This window comes from Siphateles boraxobius, unplaced genomic scaffold (assembly GCF_051911475.1).
Source record: "Siphateles boraxobius isolate OS27281-9 unplaced genomic scaffold, OSU_SipBor_1 8, whole genome shotgun sequence".
Lineage (NCBI taxonomy): Eukaryota > Metazoa > Chordata > Actinopteri > Cypriniformes > Leuciscidae > Siphateles > Siphateles boraxobius.
In genome coordinates this window covers 12,078,898-12,094,956 of record NW_027509208.1, presented here as the reverse complement: position 1 = coordinate 12,094,956, position 16,059 = coordinate 12,078,898, and the positions used below count along the sequence as shown (strand labels likewise).

The 16,059-nt window shown below is 37.4% G+C and overlaps 2 protein-coding genes across 6 annotated transcripts in view; one reads left to right on the top strand and one right to left on the bottom strand.

Annotated features, from left to right (window-relative positions):
* The window catches only part of nmu (neuromedin U), a 367,892-nt gene that overhangs the window by 259,616 nt on the left and 92,217 nt on the right, over positions 1 to 16,059 (top strand). The gene's annotated exons all lie outside the window — the stretch shown is intronic.
* The window catches only part of daam1b (dishevelled associated activator of morphogenesis 1b), an 86,482-nt gene that overhangs the window by 50,391 nt on the left and 20,032 nt on the right, over positions 1 to 16,059 (bottom strand). For 2 of the 5 annotated variants that reach the window (XM_077220555.1, XM_077220558.1), the window contains exon 1: positions 1,297 to 1,602. The exons of the other annotated variants lie outside the window; for them this stretch is intronic. The gene's annotated coding sequence lies outside the window, so the exon portion shown is untranslated. Of the gene's footprint in view, positions 1 to 1,296; positions 1,603 to 16,059 lie in introns of those variants that run through there. 5 annotated transcript variants of the gene reach the window in all.

The following is a 16,059-nucleotide window of genomic DNA, read 5'->3' as shown; positions in this document are numbered from 1 at the left end:
ATTTGATAATAGTACACTTCCCTCAAGACTAGAGACATTCTGAACTAAATGTAATCTTCGCTGAAACAAAGATGAGTTAAGCACTCAGATATATGATGAAAAAGATCTTTTATGCACTTACTAGCCATCTCCTTCCATTCGCCAAAAACAAAATTACTGTACACTTTCAACATAAATACAACACAAGACAGACACAAAATAATCATAAATTTTGTAATGTCAGAGAATTATGTTACAGAGCTGACACGTGTAACAAACGTTGCGCTGAGGATGCTAGCCGTCCCTCCCTGCCCTGCTGTTGCCATGGCAACCAGCACATGTATTACCGGCTGGCATTAAACCCTCTTTTTCTTCCACTATTCCAAGGACAACCACAAAAAATTCTAGCAATGTTCATATGAGCCAGTGAAATAAGAATCTGTCAGCTTAATTAAACGAGATCCAGCAATCCATAGGGTGAGCCACACCTTCTTATTAAAAAACATTTAATATTAAAAAACATTTAATATTTAAACAAGCCATTATCATATGAGACAGTTGATAGGTCAGCAGAAATCCCCCTTAATATCAGCCCGAATGTTCACATTAATTACGAACGACACATCTCAGATCTCTACAGCCGAAAGATGGCAATTTATCAAAGAATAAAAGGTGAAAAAAAAGGACGGGAGAGAAAGCTTCAGAGGCTGCTGCATTGAAACCATAACTGACTCAATCTTAACCTAGATACCTCTGAGGGTGGGGTAGTGCTCCGAACAAAATTTAAACTAAAAGATACAGTAAAAAATGTTCACTTATGCTGTATGCTTGTTCTCCTTTCAGCACAACCCTTGAGAGAGAACGCAGCCAGACACTCTCAAGACAAGCAATACTGTGAGGAAATCTCAACAATTTTTGATAAGTCGATGAGAGCAGTTTGCTTTCAAGGTGATCTCTGTTCTCACCACCCTCCTTATCTCCACTCACCCAGTCCAGTCACATTAAAACGGATGCCTATGACCCTCATTTATTATTTCTACGCATAATTTGCATGATTAAAGGACAGCCACATGCCTTGTCACATCAGAACTCAAGGGCTGAAGCTGGTGGACAAGCTAGCATGTTATCAGCACTGCAGAGCCGTCCACGTCCTCACCGCTCAGTGAGCGAATGCACACCTGCCCTTCAAGGCTTTACGAGGTATTAAAACAGCTCAGCTGCCGTCAAAGCTAAAGAACAACACAGGGAAATAAAAATCACAAAAATCAAACCACAGAATGTCATGAGACGTTAAGACCTCTGCTTGTGTTAACTTACCCTTTATGCCTTCGCTTACGGTCCGTTTAATGTTACATCCCTCAAGAGGAAACAAGACTGGCTCCAGGAGAGCAAAGGATCTTCTCTAAAAGGCTTGAAAAGCATGTAAATTCAAGGTTGTCACTTTGGTAACCGGAGTCATTCTGAACATAAACGTGGTGTAGATCAGTCCAAGAATGCCTCCATATCAGACAGCGAGAGCGTTCCTCCTCGGCTCACCGGTAAACACACATGCGGCGTCTCCCTACTGTTCAACAGCCTATCTCATACAAATGCTCCACCACCCCCTTGTCTTTTCTCTTCTCTCTCTCTCTTTCTGAGAACACAGGCACATATGTTACTATCAACAAGCCATGCCTCTTTTCAACACCCAGGCCTCTCATAGGACACTGAGTTTAGACTCCACCCACTGCTCTTCACTTCTTCCCCCCCCCTTTTTTATCTTTCCGTGTGTTCTGCTGCAGCACTGTTTACAGTTTGTTTAGAGAAGGGCTGTGAAATGGACAACCCAGGTGTGTGTGTCTGTGTGTGCCTACTTAACCATATTTTGGGGATTTTTTAATTCTAAAAATGCAGTTTTCTGTCAGGGTTAGGGATAGGTTATATATAGTTTTACTATTTATAACTAGAAATATAAAAAAAACAATAGATGTCTATGGAATGTGCCCATTTAGAATGTTAATGTTATGTTAGTAATTTGTGTGTGTGTGTGTGTGTGTGTGTGTGTGTGTGTGTGTGTGTGTGTGTGTGTGTGTGTGTGTGTGTGTGTGTGTGTGTGTATGTGTGTGTGTGTGTGTGTGTGTGTGTGTGTGTGTGTGTGTGTGTGTGTGTGTGTGTGTGTGTCTCAGGTAAATCCTAAGTTATAGAGACAACATATCCCCAAAAATATGATAATATCCAAAATCCTTGTGGGGACATTTTTTGATCCCCATGAGAAAAAAAAGTGTAAGGGGATAGAATATACAGATTGTACAGTATAAAAATCATTATTTCTATGGAAAGTGTGTGTCTATGTGGGGGAGCAGTTTAAGAGAGAGTGAAAGAGTCAATGAATCTGGTTTTAGTGTGTGTGTGTGTATGTGTATGTGTGTGTAAGTGAGTGGGTGAGTGAGAGTCTATGGGGGTCTGGGGGAGCAGTTTGAGAGAGAGTGAAAGAGTCAATGAATCTGTGGTTTTAGTGTATGTGTGTCTGTGTGTGTCAGTGTGTGTGTGTGTGTGTGTGTGTGTGTGTGTGTGTGTGTGTGTGTGTGTGTGTGTGTGTGTGTGTGTGTGTGTGTGTGTGTGTGTGTGTGTGTGTGTGTGTGTGTGTGTGTGTGTGTGAGAGAGAGAGAGAGAGTGTCTATGGGGGTCTGGGGGAGCGGTTTGAGAGAGAGTGAAAGAGTCAATGAATCTGTGGTTTTAGCAGGCTGAGCATCATCTAAACTCTTTTGTTCAGAGTATGTTAACAGATGTGTCCAGAGGACTCAAGCTAAAGGGAAAAAATAGAGAACTGACAAAAACATTCTGTAGGGGAAAAGTATCAATTAATCAATCTCTTCAAGAGAAAGAGACCAATAATTGGGACGAGGGGAAATATCAATGTCCCCTCCCCCTAATACCACCTGCCACTGCATTAGCAAGTAGCACATTGGTTTCCTGGGCTGTGACATATTGGACTGGAGCAAAAGAAAATAAATACAAACAAATTTGAAAAAAATATACACAAATAAAAATAAAAAACATTTAGTCCTGGTCCGTTTAGCCTTCACATTGGAAAACACTTTTCACCAAACCTAAATTTTAACACCAAACCTAAAGATACCGAACCTAAAGGATACATTCACCTGATTGGTCAACTTTTATTATTCATATTTCGTGAACTTGCCGAACATCCAGATGAGCTCATTGTATGTGCATAACCTATAGACCTTATGTAGCCCCGCCCCTTTTCAGCACTGCGCTATGTGTCTTTTGTCTTCGGGTCTGTATTTTCACAGCGATCTTGCCTATTTATAAATGAACGGCTCAAAATCTTCCCGGTATACTGACATTTGTTAAGACATCTGCTTTAAACATTACAATACTCATGATAACGTTTGTTAACTTTACATCAAGTAAATCCACTTCAAAAGCTAATTACTCCTGGACAGCAATCCCATAGAGATATAGAGAGGGACCGCAAAAACAGAAGTTCAAAGACAATATTCTAAAGATGGCTGCGCCCTCGTCCCTCTGGCGCATAAGGTATATACATGATGGTATTTCGACCAGCTGAGAACTCATAAAGAACTTATAAAATGTATAAAGGAGTCAACGAAGATCTGCTGTGAGGAGATGCTGTTCTGATGCCTGTACCGAAATGTGATGGGCAGCATCGCTACTATGCATTCTGTCCTTCTTAGGGTCACATCTTGTGACATCATGTCCTGTTTTTGGTTCATTAACATGTCTTTGGTCCTTCAGAGTTCTTTTGCAAGCGGACTGAGACCCATCTCTTCAGTAGTCTTGGTCCGCTTGTTTGGTGCACACCAGGGTTCAGATGGCAGCGTTACACTTGTTCAAATGAACCGCACTAACAGAGAAATCCCAGCAGGAATTACATCTGAATTGATTGCCTGAATCAACTGTTTGACCAACACTAACAAAATTCTTGCTAATGAAGTTTAAACACCTTGGCGCTCTCATTCACACAAGTAAGGAAAAATTCAGAAACTAGCCCAAAATCAATGCTTAATATTATAGCGGCAGCAAAATCATCACAAATATATTGTGAGCAATCAAGATATATCACTTAAAACTATATGCCCCATTTCAACACAAAAAAAAATAAAAAAATTGTATGCCGGGACTGAAAGTTGTGTTGATCAAACAATTTCATAGTGGGGTTTACATTTCAAGTTCTCAGTCAAACCAAACTTTTTTCCCCTTGCATTTGAATTTTTGTGAACCTCACCATGTCTAGCATCCATTATTGCCCGGACTTGTCCTACTTTGCAGCTTTATGCCAAACGCTTCAAGAATTTTCTTCTTCAATCAGCAGAAAATTGGATTAATAGCTTAAATAGCAAATTTGGGAAAATCTGATGGTAGGGGGTGTAATATCTTTTGTTGGTGTTTGGCAGAGAAGACCATGTGGCAGCTGCAAACATACTAAACGTGGAGAGCAGGGAACAAAACACTGAAGCCACCCTCCCATGGAGCTTGTGGAAAGCTTGTCTGGAAGTACCCACAACCTCTGCTGACCCTCGATAATCAACTGACGACAGCCTGTAAAACAGTAGAGCGAGTGTGGTAGCTGTCAATCAACTAATAATTAAGACTGTGTCCGCTTCCCGTCTGTGCTAGTACTGTTTTTACGGTAGTTAAGCACGACATGTACAGGAGTCTCTAAGCTAGAAATCCACAAACACACACTGCTAAACAATATTAATTGCAGACATACATGGCTTTGGAAGTGTAGACAGCCTACTTTATATGATTGTATTTGGTCCCTCTGGCAAAGCTTTTACTCTACTGTTTATTTCCACTTCATAAGGCTTGGTTAATAACTGACAATGTGTAAGGAATATGCTAACATCTATACTCAGTTCACCGGTTTAATCAACCACACGGCAACATGGCAGGCATCTGCTTCCCTCGCAAAAGTGACGCCGGCAGCTGCAATAACAGACGAACCCCATTCCCATCAGAATAGCCATGAGAGAGACTGGAAGAAAGCTTGAGGAGGAGAGGATGGACTATCGGGCTGGTAGCTTTTGAGCCAGGGTGCAGATCTTTTAATGTGGAAGTGATGTATGAATGGAAAAATTAACTGAACAAAACATAGGGCTTAAATACACATGAAAACTAATCAATGAAATGAATGACAGGTGCAATGACTCAAACAATCAATGGAAAACCATGGAAACAAAACTGAAACACGTGACAAACCCACCCGACCCGAAATACAATACTGGCCAATACAGATATCTAGGGATGCACTGATATTACAAATAAGCAATTATTTTGTGATAAAATACTAAAAATTTAAATGAATAATTTTACAGTAAATGCCATATATATATATATATATATATATATATATATATATGCCACTGAAACTGCATATTAACGCACCAGTGGGGCTCGACAGCCTTAGTCAAACGGGTTGGCGCGTATGGTTGGGTTGCGGAGAGATTGTGAGATTGTGGTTAAGTCTCAGCAGCAAGAGGGAAGTAGAGGTCAGTAACCTGGGCTGAGTTGAGTGGGGGACGGAGGGGGGTGACTCTGGGACGCCAGAGTCACTGTCGAGCCCTCTTGAGGTGTCGTGGGCTAGTCGACGAAACACTGAGGACGGAAGGTGCCCACTTGAAGACCCTAGAGATGTTCCCTACTCCGCTCAATCCAGAGGGTTGTTATGGGGGGACCGCACTGTGGTTGCAGCCGTTGTGTGTGCTGACGCGCAATACACTGTATTAACACCAGACAGAAGATTCACGTCACCAGATGGAAAGAAGCGTAAATGGATGGAGAAGCATAGGTTACTGTAAAGCTACGTCTTAGTTGGTGATTATCTTGGCGAAAGCCGAGTACAAATCAGCATGAAGTTTTAACATCTACTCTCGTGTAATGGAAATAATTATATATATATATATATATATATATATATATATATATAAAGCATTTTAGATGAAAATAAATTAAAAAATGAATGTTGTCTTGGCAACTAACTTAAATAAGTTTAATTTGAAGTACTAAAATTACTAACTAAAATAAGTTTAATTTTAATAAGTGAAATAAAATAAATTCATAAAATAAATTCAAACCATTTAGAAACACTTTTAAAAACAAAACTAATAAAATGTCAAAAAACATAAAATCAAGTAACTAAAATTGAAAACCTGAAAATATAAAATAAAAGCTAATTTAAAATGAATAAAAACGTAATATTAATATACAAAATGCCAAAAATAAAAATGGATATTCATTTTAAGATTTGTAAAAGTTTCCATTGAACCGTTTGCTTCATTTCTTTTTTTTTTTAACTTTTTATGACAAATAAAAAGTTAATTTTTACAATAAATATGATCACAAAAAAAATATCTAATATTGTCCATTAACCAATATGGTTACATTGTGCATCCCAACACTAGTGAAAATTATTTTATAGATGAAAACTGTAAGGTCTAAATCAAGTCACTGAAATAAGTAGGAAGCTGCCCATTTTAAGCTACTTTAGAATATTATCATCTGTTATTGTGGCTATGAAAAGGATTTGTTTTTGGAAATCTGCTTAAATCAGCCAACCAAGAGCAGGGTCACTTGCACTTGATGCCTGTGCATGCCTCTTAGCTCCATCCGATATAATGCTGAGGGTGAGACTCTCCTTGCAGAACCACTTCACAATACATTTTATGCGACCGACATGGTTGACTACACTGTTATGAATGATGACAAAACACATCATCATTATAACCTCAAACAGCTAGATTGCTGTCTCGTACAGATTAGGTCATTGTACCTCATACAAATTCAGCAGAATAACCCTTTAATTCAAAATATCTAGGAGAAACAGTGTTTCTATTGGAATTCAGGTTTAAAGAGCTGTGGCCAATTTAATTGTTGTACATGTAGTGTAGTTGAACACCTCCAGAAAAAATTACAAGAAACTTTCGACAGGTACAAAAACAAAAAAAAGTAACATGCACCACGGTCTATTTAGTGTAGTGAAATGGATAATTTAGCTCAGTTCCTATGATGCACAATTCACTGCCAAAATCAGTGGCATGTTTTGCCAAATCTGCTGCCGAACAGGCTCGGAGACATGCCGTCAAAGCCGTAACGAGATCTCAATCTCCTCTCTCAGAGATCGACATCTCCTGAACACCCCGCACGCCTGCAGCACAATGCCATGTCTGGGCCGCAGCTGTGCAGACACAGAGGGGACGGTCTGTTTCTCTTTTATGGAGTTGTTTCCGCCTGTAAGTGAGCTGAATCAAAGTTATCTGATGGAGCTGTGCACAAACCATTTTTTTTACCCTGTCTGGTAATCCCTTGTGACCTCTGGGAGTAATATACTTCATAAGGTGGTAAAACCATTTAAATGTGATTGCATGGAGCAGATAAAGGCCTATTTACTATTCACACACACAGAGCTGTTTTCACAAAATGTGAAACAAATGGATAATGAAAGGCTACCAGTTATTTTAGTACCATTAAGATAATATTATAGTTTTTATCAATATTTAAAATGAGTTTTTATCATTATTTTTTCTTTTTTCATTTGAATTTCAGTAATTTTGTTGCATGTTTTTTGTCATTTTTGGAAATGTGTATAGTTTATTCATTTTATTTCAGTTTTAGTTGTTCTTTTACATCAAGTTAAAACATGACAATGACAAATGTTCCCCTGGCAACTAGTTGAAATAAAATTTGTTTTAAGTTTTTTAATTTAATTTCACTTTGTATTGATGTTTTTATAAGTAAAAAATATCAGCTTAACTTTTTTTTTAGCTCAACTCTCACAGAATGGAAAGCACGGGACTGTGGGATATCAAAGGCAGCGAAGGATACATCTATGCATCCTTCAAAAAGTCATTAGATGAAGGTATTTTAGGAGACAGGAAGTGAAGCTAACATTGGATTCGGACGTGTCTTGATGCCTTCCTACATTGGAATGTAGCCTCCGAAGGCAGCATTTGATTTTAATACCACCATTAAAAGTAAAAACCTGTTCTAAAACTCATGACTTGATATTTGAAAACTGTTTTAAAATAGCTAGCTCCATGTAAGAACAGAATGTTTTATGGACTGTGAATGTTTAACATGTGGCATTAATTATATATTTAATGCGGCAAAATGCGCAAATCTCATTCTGAATACCTCTTAGTATATCTAAACTCTAAGAAAAACTGTGCATGCATGCTGCTGTTACATCCCAACAATTACACTCACACACAACAACCACATCTTCTAAAGGCATGGTAAATTTAAAATGTGCTATTCCCACAGAAATCGCAGATTCACTTCTCCCTGCCTTGAGAGACCCCTTCATATCACAAATTAAATGTTTGGAGAAAGCCAAACACCCTCAACAAGCTTCTAATTACTTGTGGCATCATCAGATCAGCCTCTCATGGACTGTTCTCGATCACTCAGTCCTGTAATCTTCTGTCCTCCAGTCCTACTATAAGAACTCAGAAAAAAAAGCATCACTCTCACTCACCAGAACAAGGGAATAGTTTTAAAATTGAGCTAAAACACAATTTTTTGTCAGAATACGCAATGAGATGGTCAAAGACGCAAAGCTTGAGCTAAAGCTTTCCTGTAGCTCAAACAGTAGAGCGTTGGTGCTTGCAATGCCAAAGTCACGGGTTCGATTTCCAGGGAAAGCAAGAACTGATAAGAATGTAAATGTGTACCTTGAAATGCAATGTAAGTCGCTTTGGATAAAAGCGTCTGCCAAATGCATAAATGCAAATGTAAATAAAGAAGAGTTCAGCAGAAATGGGTCCTAAAACCTGGAAACAAGTTAGCATTTTAGCACTTTCGGTTCCATCATCCTAAAGTTTAAATGGGTTTTTTGGTTAAATGTCTGAAATTAGGTCTGTGGTGAACATAAGCTCAAGAAATTTTCATGTTATATTCAATGACATGAATTTTTTTTTACTTTTACGCGTCTTTAAAAACGTAGTTGCTAAGGTGGCTAAATGAGACTCAGTTCTTAGGGACATTAAACGTCATGATGCCGAACAGATAAAGTCATCTAGTTTGCTTTTTCAACACACTGTATTAATGTGCACGCTGTCGCAAAATATTCAAAATATACAACTTGTAGACTTTAAATAAAACCTGACAGTTGTCGGAAGCTTAGTGATGGCGACATTGAAGTCATGCGACCGTGGTGTAGTTCAATTATAATTTCTAACTTTAAATATTTACTTCTGTCAATTTAATTTTAGGCTTCAAAGATCATAAAAATTGTGTTGATTAGTGAAGTAAATTATGGATAAATTCATATCATTGTGAGTAAAACATGCAAGAATCATAAACTTTCATTGCTCACTGAGCTTATTTTCTGCAATTATACAAAAGCCATTGGAAAACCCCCTTTTTTTTGAGGGACAGTGATGCTAACTTTCAGAATGGCCTACAAAAATCCATCATCCTTGCAGGACTCTATAGTCAAATTCAAGATGGCAAGATAATTACTCATTTTTTATCAATTACTGAGAAGTATCAATTAAATTAGTTTGTGTAACTTAAATTGTTTATTTTATCCAATATTTGTGTGCTATTTTTTGTTGCTAAGCAATTTGCTAACCTTCCAGTATTGAAATTGATTGTGAGTTGCGTACAGAATTACAAATCGGCCTGAAGTATAGTAATTCTGTTTTGACGCAAACACTTAGCGTATATGTACAGCTAAACATACAGCCTTTCAAACTATAGCCTACTCCATCAAGTGTGCGTGAACACAGGCACTCGACATGTGCACTAGGAAGATTCAGCAATTGTCAGCAGTTTTGGCACAATTTCTCTCCAAAAGTTATTATAATTGATAAAAGTATTTTCTATTAGTTTAAACTAGAGTTGCAAACCTCTCACACAAGCGCTTGTAAACGTGGGCATCTATTGTTGTTTCCTTTCAGTGGTTTATTGTTGTTCTTGTTCTGTCCCCTCTGTTACTTTGCCAATTTTGAAATAACAACACGGGCCAGTTTTACCGCAACAAAACTCAGAACATATGAGAGTATGTACTGTACAGTTAGAAAAAATGGCCTATGCACGTGCAGGTTACAAAATTCCCGTCGCATGCACCGTATACATACACTAGCAACCATACACGTAAAAACCAAAGCATGATTTGGGTTCAAGCACTTCACTAAGCTCCAGTCTGCTAGGTTTACAAGGGACAGGCATTTTCCAATGTGCATTCCAAGCCAATGATGTTGACCCAAGCTTGTTTCTGCTATCTGGAAAGCGCTTAGCATTATCATCATTACTCTAAATCGCCTATGGGTACTGTTAATTTTTTTTTTTTTTTGAACAGACCACAATCAGTTTAGGTCTAAGTTAAGAACAGTGCTTTAAAAGGGTTTATAATAAACTATCAAAAGAACTTATACTCAAATGGTGCCAAATTCTGGAACTTTGAACTCTTCTCTGCACTGCTCTGCAGCTGTTGTGAAAGCTGGAATCATGCTTACGCCAGATTACTGGAATCTGAAGGTTAACAACTCTGGTTTAACTTGTTGATCCCAGATGTGTGCTGTTCTTTTTGACGGTGAAACCTTACCGCAGCAATCTCACGCGCCCGGGTGTTCTCGTGCTGGGAACGGCCTGCTAAAGGCTCAGTCATGCTACGTTATCCTCAGACAGGACTGAGAGCCAATAAAAGGTTGTGCTGATGAGGGGATCAGAGGTTTCTTATTCTGACATCCATGTGAAACATCAGCATCAGTATTCCCAACACTGTCCTGCATTTTTCATAAAGCCTGAAACATCCCAGGATTGTGGTAGGCTTGGACGGATGACAAGAAACGGAGGTGGGAAGCCCATTTCCTATCTCAAACCAGACCTGCATGCTTCTGATTGTGTGTTGTTATGAGCGCTGAGAGACATAGTGCGGCTAAAAAAATAACCATGTGACTGTTGGGAGAAAGAAAACTAACCCAGACATATTGGCCACCACTGACTCACAAAGTGCTGCCTAATCCGGTTATCCTCTTACGCGTTTAAAACCCGCTCAGCTGCACATGGTTAACTCAAAACATGGAGAAAAACACCTCTGAACACATACAAATTAATAGGTAAATGCAGCAATAACAATTTGTAATGATATATTAACAGGTGTGGTGATAAACCCAGGTGAGACGAGTGAACAACGCATATACTCCTCCACCCATCTGCTGAGTAAGACGATCAGCCTTCAGCTAGTCATGATTACTGTCAAGAAATGTCATGTGATGTTAGTGAGACTAAAGAGTGACTTAAATCACTTATGCTTCACAGTGTTGTAGCCTATACCAACAAAAGCACACACAAAAAAAACAAGTTTGGCACTGGCACATTAGGTTGAACCTTGCATAACACTGCAAAACATACTCCTTAAAATATTTTCAACAAATATTTGATTTATTTTGTAATTAAATTAAGTATCTTAAAATAAAATTAAACATTTCTTAAGACTTGTTTTTTTTAAATATTTTACAAATATGTATTTTATTTTAAGAAATACAGTACTGTATTTAAAATATTTCTTAAAATAAAACAAATATTTATAAATTTCTAAAATTAAATAAAGTTAAAAGAAATGTCAAAAATAAAACAACATTAAATTATCCTAAAATTAAATTTACCTACATTAAAAAATTTTTTTTTAATTTTAATTTAATTCAAGGTAGAAAATTACCTATGTCCTTTTTTGTATTAACATCAAAGCAAATCAGCTCATTCAAGACCACCTACTGAACAGGACCTACAGTCTATGAAAAGGACCTGTGGACTGAACTTGGCTTCAGAGCAAAGCACAGCAGGAGGGAATCTTCCTCTGCCATTTAAACATGCCTGAACAAGCTGACATGTATGTCTGTTTGTGAGAAACATTTTGAGAGTACATTTTGTTGTCTTATAGGTATTATTATAGGTAAACATAAAAACACACATAACCAATGCCTGCTCACTTTAAACCAGACCAGACCCGCTGCACAAAGCCAAGTACACAAGCCGAGGCCAGCAAAAGTAGAGTAGAGAAAACACGCTCAAGCTGATAATAACTACAGCATCGCCCTTTCTAAATATGGTTTCACTTAATTAGAGGCAGTATTGCTTGTACAGGTTTCAACCATCTCCACCTTGTTCATTAAGCACACAAAGTATTAATTTAGAACCAGCCCAAATTGACAACTCTGGAGAACCTTGGCTCAAATTTTTTTTCAAACCTATATTATTTCCTTTTTGCCACGAAACATAAATAAGATGTTACGCAGAACGTAGTATGGAAAAAATACACATTACAAAGTAAAATAACTGGCTGTAGCGTTGTAGCCCTGTACAGAAACAAGTATGTGAACTAGCATGTTTCCTAAATATCTGCAATCATTTTATGCTTTAGAACAGTAAAACAAATTATAAAAAAATACATACAGAACATTTAAAGTGAAATCACATGTGACACAATCAGAACATAATTAATGTTTGATATACAGCTATGTGGAGCAGGATTTGGGACCAATATGATTCCACAGTGGGCAGGGCTACACAGCTTGCCACAGTAGAGGTACAGTAAGCCAGGTGATAAACAAAATGTCATGCAGCTCGTTGTGGCTCTAAAATGCATATAAAAATAGAATTCATTGTTTACTTTATCGATGTAGTGCAGTGCATCTGGTTAGGATACGGTTTTAGCAGTGCTGTTTGGAGACTGAGGAAAATAGGTCATTGCTTGTCATTGGGCAGAAAGCAAAGAGGTCCCCAAAGTCTTAAACTTAAACACACAAGTGGATCTTAAGATTTCGCTTACATTCATTTAATTAGAAAAGGACCAAAACACATTGTGGAAGGAAGTGGATCAAACAAAAGCAGGATTTGACAAAAACATTGAACAGACCCTTGGAAAACATGCAAACACGTTGGCGTCTTTTTAATGAACAAGCATGCCAAAGACCTTGTCCTTCAAAGTCCTTATTCTAAACAACTTGCATTGCAGATGCTTCAGTGAAACCTCAGAAAATGGCCTTATTTTGAATAACTAGAACAGGCAGTGCTGACACTCCAGGGGACATCAGCAATGAGTTCCATCCAGCACAGATTCTGGGTCAGAAGCAACCCAGTTCTGGATCTGTATTAGAAGTTAGGAGAAAGACACAGAACTTTTGGGTACAGCTGGGTCTGAAGACATTCAGTGAAGGTGAGGTAAACACCACAACTGCAAAAACAGACACTTACCACAAGACAGTTTATAAAACACATGCACATACATGCCAAACCTGGAATGGCTACGCAAACAGCATGTAATCATGAGAGAGAAGATATTGCTCTTGATGGTCGATGTTCTTTCGGTAATAAAGCGAATCTGTTAAATTTGTATTATTATCATTCATTTTTAAACTTATCGTTTTGTAAGACCATAAGGAGGCTTGTAAAACATTTTAAACATTGTAAAACAAATTTTCAGACCAAAAGGAAGTGATTAATGATCTGAATATGAATATACTTATTATAATACAATAATATGATATGCTGTAATGTGATATTCTTAGAATAAGTCACTGTACAGCATAGCCCTATCCAGGTTCCATAAGGGAAGTTTGAGAGAGTATCCAATTCAAAAAGGCTGAAAGGATCATATGAAATAAAGCTGAAATAATAAAATAAAATATAAATATTGTATGAAAAAAAAAATGAAAAAAATACTTTACGAAAATTAGAAATGTAGCCTTGGGTACTAACTGAAATGCATGTAAGTTGAAGTACTAAAACTGAAATAAAAAATAAAATAGAAATAGTTAAATAGAAATATTAGAAAAGCTAATAAAAGACAAATGCACAAACACTTAAATAAAAACTGAAAATATAAAAATAAAAGCAAATTCAAAATGTTAACTCTAAATAACACTAAAATGACACTGCGATTGACTGGGTCTGTCTTACAAGATTTTTGAGATGTTCCAATGAATAACAACTTAAATTTCGGTCTGTTCTTAAAGCTATTATGACTTCAGAACACCTAGAAAATATAAAGAGTACCTAGAGTACGAGTCATATAATTTTATGGCGATTTTTTTCCCTTACTCTAGCTTCAAAGCCTATGGTCACCATTCGCTTACATTGTATGGTGGAATGACATGAGTGTGAGTAAATTATGACAAACCTCATTGTTGGGGTAACTAGCCCTTTAAGATTGGAATTATGGTCTACTTTTTCACTTCACCACAAACACATTCTTTGAGTTAAGGAGACATAATGACAATTTACGAGCCCATATTGACCCTAAAACGTCCCTTTATCACCCTTAGGGAGCTCTAAATATTTTGAGGTCACCCCAGCACTGCATAATTTAGGAAAAGACACCATGGTGCCACATACATATATGTATGCATGCACATACATATACATATATATCTCGATACAATTAGAAATTGTAATATTTCTTTCTACACATCGTCTGAAAGCTTCTAAGATACACCACTCTAGAGTTTGTCATTGCTTCTACCCCACACCACTATGGCACTGGATGGTTTTCATTTAGTACCAACTAGGCTGGATAAAAAAATATCGATTTCTCGATTTTAATCGATTCTCATTTTTACGAACCGATATCGATCCTTAAGTCCCAAGAATCTTGTATAAATGTTACCAGTTACAGCGTGAAATAAACAAGAATGAGCATCTGAAAGTGTGTTGAGTACAACTTATTGAAATCCTTATTGTCACATGGAATCGCTCAATCAGTGTTTCAACCGTGGAAAGACGTCAGTGAAACAGCTTGTAGAATGTCATGTAACGGCACATTTACCTCAGAAAAACCATATCCAGTGACCGGGCATGAACTCGTTAGTCAGCTAGAAAAATTAACTCTAGAGAGGAGCATTTAGCTAAATATATGCACCACATTACATATTCATTATAATTTTTTATGTTATTCAATATTTAATGCATGTTTGAATAAATCTGGCAAGTTTTTATGACGGCCACCATTTAGATGTTTATATTTCATATAACTTTATTACTAGAAAAATAAACATTACTACAAAAATAAAGTGTAATTTAAGTGTTTGTATACAAATCAGTAAATCTTTAAATTCAATATTAGGCTATAGTAGGCTAATGAAACAATTTTAATGATACAACTGACTCCCATAGTTTACACCATTGGTTAAGAGATTTGTTTTCCTTGAGAAATTTGCCATGTATTGTACCTGATAATATCCACAATAATCAATATTCGAAATCGAATCGAATTGCAAGCTTGTGAATCGAAATCGAATCGAATTGTGAAATTTGTGTCAATACCCAGCCCTAGTACCCACTTAAGCCTTTTAAGACAATAATCATGATGTTCTTTTTTTTCTTCAGCAATACTATTGTTTCAGCCCACCCACTATCAGCACACCTGGAGCGTCAGCTGTTCTTTGCCTCCAAATCAAGCCACATCATGAAAACAGGGATGACTGTGCAAGTAACAAAAGAACGTGAACAGCATGTTAAAAATAGAAATTTGGCCTCTCTGATGAATGAGAAGGATGTGTTTTTCAGACAGGACGATGATGGAATCTAACAAGCACTCAGTCACCACAGAACAAAAGACTTAATTGAAGCTCTTTCAGTGGTTTGACACAGGGAATGGAATGGAAGTGTGTGGCAAGTCTAGCTGTTTTTCTTTAAATATTCAGTCATTAAGGTCCGAGCACACAGGACGATTATCGTGCACGCTTTTCGCAGATGTTTAACGCCAGACGGTCTTGTTGATAGACATTGATAGAAGAAGGGGAAGTAAGTAGACGAAGAAGACGCAACAGGGCAAGATAAATGTAGAGCTGCCGGTCTCATTGGTGTCTGAACACAAAGAAGAATTTTATGACAAACGGCACAGTAGGGTTGCCAACTTCAGAAAAGAAAAATGCGGGACAATCGTGGTTCTTTACAGGAAAATAAGATACACTCAAAATATTTGTACTGTATCACACAGTATATGTCATTTCTGTCACGGAATGGGTTGATGAAAGGAGCGAGGACTCAAGTGCAGGAACAATGGGTATTTATTAAGTGGTAAGAATTAATTAAAAATACAAACAAGAACTC